Here is a 6,997-nt window from a genome sequence, read left to right on the forward strand (position 1 = left end):
TCTAAGCTCATTCCAAGCTTAGGAGCACACTAGATTCTATGTGATGCAAATGCAAGTCAAATGCATTTTGAGATTATTTTGCACTTCCTAAGCTCATTCCAAGCTTAGGAGCACACCAGATTCTATGTGATGCAAATGCAAGTCAAATGCATTCTGAGATTATTTTGCGCTTCCTAAGCTCATTCCAAGCTTAGGAGCACACTAGATTCTATGTGATGCAAATGCAAGTCAAATGCATTTTGAGATTATTTTGCACTTCCTAAGCTCATTCCAAGCTTAGGAGCACACTAGATTCTATGTGATGCAAATGCAAGTCAAATGCATTCTGAGATTATTTTGCGCTTTCTAAGCTCATTCCAAGCTTAGGAGCACACTAGATTCTATGTGATGCAAATGCAAGTCAAATGCATTTTGAGATTATTTTGCGCTTTCTAAGCTCATTCCAAGCTTAGGAGCACACTAGATTCTATGTGATGCAAATGCAAGTCAAATGCATTTTGAGATTATTTTGCACTTCCTAAGCTCATTCCAAGCTTAGGAGCACACTAGATTCTATGTGATGCAAATGCAAGTCAAATGCATTCTGAGATTATTTTGCGCTTCCTAAGCTCATTCCAAGCTTAGGAGCACACTAGATTCTATGTGATGCAAATGCAAGTCAAATGCATTCTGAGATTATTTTGCGCTTTCTAAGCTCATTCCAAGCTTAGGAGCACACTAGATTCTATGCGATGCAAATGCAAGTCAAATGCATTCTGAGATTATTTTGCGCTTTCTAAGCTCATTCCAAGCTTAGGAGCACACCAGATTCTATGCGACGCAAATGCAAGTCAAATGCATTTTGAGATTATTTTGCGCTTCCTATGCTCATTCCAAGCTTAGGAGCACACTAGATTCTATGTGATGCAAATGCAAGTCAAATGCATTCTCGGATTATTTTGCGCTTCATTAGCTCATTACAAGCTTAGGAATAAACTAGCTTCTATGTGATGCAAATGCAAGTTAAATGCATTCTCGGATTATTTTGCGCTTCCTTAGCTCATTCCAAGCTTAGGAATATTCTAGTTTCTATGTGATGCAAATGCAAGCTAAATGCATTCTCGGATTATTTTGCGCTTCCTTAGCTCATTACAAGCTTAGGAATATTCTAGCTTCTATGTGATGCAAATGCAAGCTAAAGGCATTCTCGGATTATTTTGCGCTTAGCTCATTCCAAGCTTAGGAGCACACTAGATTCTATGTGATGCAAATGCAAGTCAAATGCATTTTGAGATTATTTTGCGCTTTCTAAGCTCATTCCAAGCTTAGGAGCACACTAGATTCTATGTGATGCAAATGCAAGTCAAATGCATTTTGAGATTATTTTGCGCTTTCTAAGCTCATTCCAAGCTTAGGAGCACACTAGATTCTATGTGATGCAAATGCAAGTCAAATGCATTCTGAGATTATTTTGCGCTTCCTATGCTCATTCCAAGCTTAGGAGCACACTAGATTCTATGTGATGCAAATGCAAGTCAAATGCATTCTGAGATTATTTTGCACTTCCTAAGCTCATTCCAAGCTTAGGAGCACACTAGATTCTATGTGATGCAAATGCAAGTCAAATGCATTCTGAGATTATTTTGCGCTTCCCATGCTCATTCCAAGCTCAGGAGCACACTAGATTCTATGCGATGCAAATGCAAGTCAAATGCATTCTGAGATTATTTTGCGCTTTCTAAGCTCATTCCAAGCTTAGGAGCACACTAGATTCTATGTGATGCAAATGCAAGTCAAATGCATTCTCGGATTATTTTGCGCTTCCTTAGCTCATTACAAGCTTAGGAATATTCTAGCTTCTATGTGATGCAAATGCAAGCTAAAGGCATTCTCGGATTATTTTGCGCTTAGCTCATTCCAAGCTTAGGAGCACACTAGATTCTATGTGATGCAAATGCAAGTCAAATGCATTTTGAGATTATTTTGCGCTTTCTAAGCTCATTCCAAGCTTAGGAGCACACTAGATTCTATGTGATGCAAATGCAAGTCAAATGCATTTTGAGATTATTTTGCACTTCCTAAGCTCATTCCAAGCTTAGGAGCACACTAGATTCTATGTGATGCAAATGCAAGTCAAATGCATTCTGAGATTATTTTGCACTTCCTAAGCTCATTCCAAGCTCAGGAGCACACTAGATTCTATGCGATGCAAATGCAAGTCAAATGCATTCTGAGATTATTTTGCGCTTCCTAAGCTCATTCCAAGCTTAGGAGCACACTAGATTCTATGTGATGCAAATGCAAGTCAAATGCATTCTCGGATTATTTTGCGCTTCATTAGCTCATTACAAGCTTAGGAATAAACTAGCTTCTATGTGATGCAAATGCAAGTTAAATGCATTCTCGGATTATTTTGCGCTTCCTTAGCTCATTCCAAGCTTAGGAATATTCTAGTTTCTATGTGATGCAAATGCAAGCTAAATGCATTCTCGGATTATTTTGCGCTTCCTTAGCTCATTACAAGCTTAGGAATATTCTAGCTTCTATGTGATGCAAATGCAAGCTAAAGGCATTCTCGGATTATTTTGCGCTTCCTTAGCTCATTCCAAGCTTAGGAATATTCTAGTTTCTATGTGATGCAAATGCAAGCTAAATGCATTCTCGGATTATTTTGCGCTTCCTTAGCTCATTATAAGCTTAGGAATATTCTAGCTTCTATGTGATGCAAATGCAAGCTAAATGCATTCTCGGATTATTTTGCGCTTCCTTAGCTCATTACAAGCTTAGGAATATTCTAGCTTCTATGTGATGCACATGCAAGCTAAAGGCATTCTCGGATTATTTTGCGCTTAGCTCATTCCAAGCTTGGGAATATTCTAGCTTCTATGTGATGTAAATGCATTCTGAGATTATTTTGCGCTTCCTAAGCTCATTCCTTAGGAATATTATAGCTTCTATGTGATGCAAATGCAAGTTAAATGCATTCTCGGATTATTTTGCGCTTCCTTAGCTCATTACAAGCTTAGGAATATTCTAGCTTCTATGTGATGCAAATGCAAGCTAAATGCATTCTCGGATTATTTTGCGCTTCCTTAGCTCATTCCAAGCTTAGGAATATTCTAGTTTCTATGTGATGCAAATGCAAGCTAAATGCATTCTCGGATTATTTTGCGCTTCCTTAGCTCATTATAAGCTTAGGAATATTCTAGCTTCTATGTGATGCAAATGCAAGCTAAATGCATTCTCGGATTATTTTGCGCTTCCTTAGCTCATTACAAGCTTAGGAATATTCTAGCTTCTATGTGATGCACATGCAAGCTAAAGGCATTCTCGGATTAATTTGTGCTTTCTAAGCTCATTCCAAGCTTAGGAATATACTAGCTTCTTTGTGATGCATGGCATGGCATGGCACGGTAGGGCTCAACTATGCTGCTCTTCTTCGCATGTCAGTCCCATTTTGTTTTTCAAAGCGTCTATCTTTTCTTACTCCAAAAATTTTCGAAAATCTGTAGGAAATTACTTGGGAAATCATGCATAGTTTGTCATGGCATATTGAGCTGTGAAATGTGGCGGAAAGAAGGACAGTATGGAGTTGCGTTACGAATCTCATTTTTGGGTATTTTTCGTACTGTTTCTCAATTACAACTTTTATTTTAGTTTTCTTTTAAACTGTAGACCTTATGTTTGATGAATAGTATATACACAGACAAACAGACGTATCACTTGGAACAAATTGCGATTAAAACCATCGTCAGGAAAACATAATCGCCCAATGCTAACCAGGCTGTGTTACGTAAACTACTCAGTAGGTGACAGTAGTGAGCAAACGTCAAACAGGAGCAAAAACGATGCAAGCGCCGTAACCGAGCGATTTGCGAACTACAAAACAAATTGATAATGATGTTGGAAAGAAAATAAAGCAGTTTCTCTTCGTTTTACTTCTCTGATTACATAGATCTGATCCACATCCATTAGTTTACTAGTTCAAGCGATATGATGCAGGTTACTGCAAAGTGATTCAAAGGAGGTACGCGTTCAGTTTTGATAATTTAAGCTGTTTCATAGGCGGTGACTGTTGTTACTGTTTCAAAATCCACCGTCCAGGCGTGTCCATTGTGTAATAGATTAAAGAATTGTGTTGCTCTTGCATGCTCCACTGCCGCCGGAGCTTAACAGATCCGTGTTAGTTTTATTTCACTTAGTAGCTCGCTGCTGAACTTTTTCCTGGGCGACGCCGATACCTCAACGCACCTCACTGCTGCAGCGTTGTTTCTGACGTTAGGACATATTTTGAATGATTTTGTTGTTTAGAGTTGTGCGTCCACGTCTCAGTTCCGCCACTCCGTCGTCCTCACACCTTCCGGAACGACAAGCTACCGCCATCAGGCTTTCTGCTACTTTCGTTAACCTAAAGCAATGCCCTGAAGGTTACAGTTGGTCACTCAGGAGCTGACATTACGTTTCAGTTCTGCCGAAGTGAAATCATCGGATCCGTGCTATCGCCGCTAGTGTTCAAGTCAGCTACCGTCGACATACGCGGGCTGATAGGCGGGGCCTACTTTCTGTGTTAGGTGTCCGCACCCGTATTCCGCTGGCGAACTCCATCCGAGGCGATACCGATAGAACAGCTCATCGTACTGTCGTTATCTACTGCGACCACCGAGAGTACGTTCCAGTACATCTACATCCTAGAAGAGAGAAAAAGGGTAATAAAGTTTATAATTGGATTCCTCCGGGGATTCCTCCAAAAATTCCTCCGGGCATTACTTCAGGAATTCATCCGGGATTCCTCCAGGAATTCATCTTGGGATTTATCCAGGAATTCCTTCGGAGATTCCTTCGGGGTTTCCTCCAGGAACTCCCCCGGAGATTTATCCATGAAATCTTTTTTAGATTCCTACTGGGATTCTTCCAGGAATTCCTCCGGGGATTCCTTCAGGAATTTCTCCAAGGATTCGTCCAGAATTCCTTCGGAGTTTCATCCGGAAATTCCTTCGGTGATTCCTCCAGTAATTCCTCGGGGATTCCTCCAGGAATTCCTTCGGGGATTTCTCCAGGAATTCTTGCGGGAATTCCTGCGGGCATTCCTCCAGGAATTCATCTTGGGATTTATCCAGGAATTCCTTCGGAGATTCCTTCGGGGTTTCCTCCAGGAACTCCCCCGGAGATTTATCCATGAAATCTTTTTTAGATTCCTACTGGGATTCTTCCAGGAATTCCTCCGGGGATTCCTTCAGGAATTTCTCCAAGGATTCGTCCAGAATTCCTTCGGAGTTTCATCCGGAAATTCCTTCGGTGATTCCTCCAGTAATTCCTCGGGGATTCCTCCAGGAATTCCTTCGGGGATTTCTCCAGGAATTCCTGCGGGCATTCCTCCAGGAATTCATCTTGGGGTTTATCCAGGAATTCCTTCGGAGATTCCTTCGGGGTTTCCTCCAGGAACTCCCCCGGAGATTTATCCATGAAATCTTTTTTAGATTCCTACTGGGATTCTTCCAGGAATTCCTCCGGGGATTCCTCCAGGAATTCTTGCGGGGATTCCTCCAGGAATTCCTCCGGGGATTCCTCCAGGAATTCCTGCGGGGATTCCTCCAGGAATTCCTTCGGGGATTCCTCCAGGAATTCCTCCGGGGATTACTTCAGGAATTCCTCCGGGATTCCTCCAGGAATTCATCTTGGGATTTATCCAGGAGTTCCTTCGGGGTTTCCTCCAGGAGCTCCCCCAGAGATTTATCCATGAAATCTTTTTTAGATTCCTCCTGGGATTCTTCCAGGAATTCCTCTGGGGATTCCTTCAGGAATTTCTCCAAGAATTCGTCCAGAATTCCTTCGGAGTTTCATCCGGGAATTCCTTCGGTGATTCATCCAGGAATTACTTCGCGGATTCCTCCAGGAATTCCTTCGGGGATTCCTCCAGGAATTCCTTCGGGGATTCCTCCAGGAATTCCTTCGGGGATTCCTCCAGGAATTCCTTCGGGGATTCCTCCAGGAATTCCTTCGGGGATTTCTCCAGGAATTTCTGCGGGAATTCCTCCATGAATTCCTGCGGGCATTCCTGCGGGCATTCCTGCGGGCATTCCTCCAGGAATTCATCTTGGGATTTATCCAGGAATTCCTTCGGAGATTCCTTCGGGGTTTCCTCCAGGAACTCCCCCGGAGATTTATCCATGAAATCTTTTTTAGATTCCTACTGGGATTCTTCCAGGAATTTCTCCGGGGATTCCTCCAGGAATTCCTCCGGGGATTCCTCCAGGAATTCCTCCGGGGATTCCTCCAGGAATTCCTCCGGGGATTCCTCCAGGAATTCCTTCGGGGATTCCTCCAGGAATTCCTCCGGGGATTCCTCCAGGAATTCCTCCGGGAATTCCTCCGGGGATCCCTCCAGGAATTCCTCCGGGGATTCCTCCAGGAATTCCTCCGGGGATTCCTCCAGGAATTCCTCCGGGGATTCCTCCAGGAATTCCTCCGGGGATTCCTCCAGGAATTCCTCCGGGGATTCCTCCAGGAATTCCTCCGGGGATTCCTCCAGGAATTCCTCCGGGGATTCCTCCAGGAATTCCTCCGGGGATTCCTCCAGGAATTCCTCCGGGGATTCCTCCAGGAATTCCTCCGGGGATTCCTCCAGGAATTCCTCCGGGGATTCCTCCAGGAATTCCTCCGGGGATTCCTCCAGGAATTCCTCCGGGGATTCCTCCAGGAATTCCTCCGGGGATTCCTCCAGGAATTCCTCCGGGGATTCCTCCAGGAATTCCTCCGGGGATTCCTCCAGGAATTCCTCCGGGGATTCCTCCAGGAATTCCTCCGGGGATTCCTCCAGGAATTCCTCCGGGGATTCCTCCAGGAATTCCTCCGGGGATTCCTCCAGGAATTCCTCCGGGGATTCCTCCAGGAATTCCTCCGGGGATTCCTCCAGGAATTCCTCCGGGGATTCCTCCAGGAATTCCTCCGGGGATTCCTCCAGGAATTCCTCCGGGGATTCCTCCAGGAATTCCTCCGGGGATTCCTCCAGGAATTCCTC

The sequence above is a fragment of the Aedes albopictus genome, chromosome 1 (genome assembly GCF_035046485.1).
Source record: "Aedes albopictus strain Foshan chromosome 1, AalbF5, whole genome shotgun sequence".
Taxonomy (NCBI): domain Eukaryota; kingdom Metazoa; phylum Arthropoda; class Insecta; order Diptera; family Culicidae; genus Aedes; species Aedes albopictus.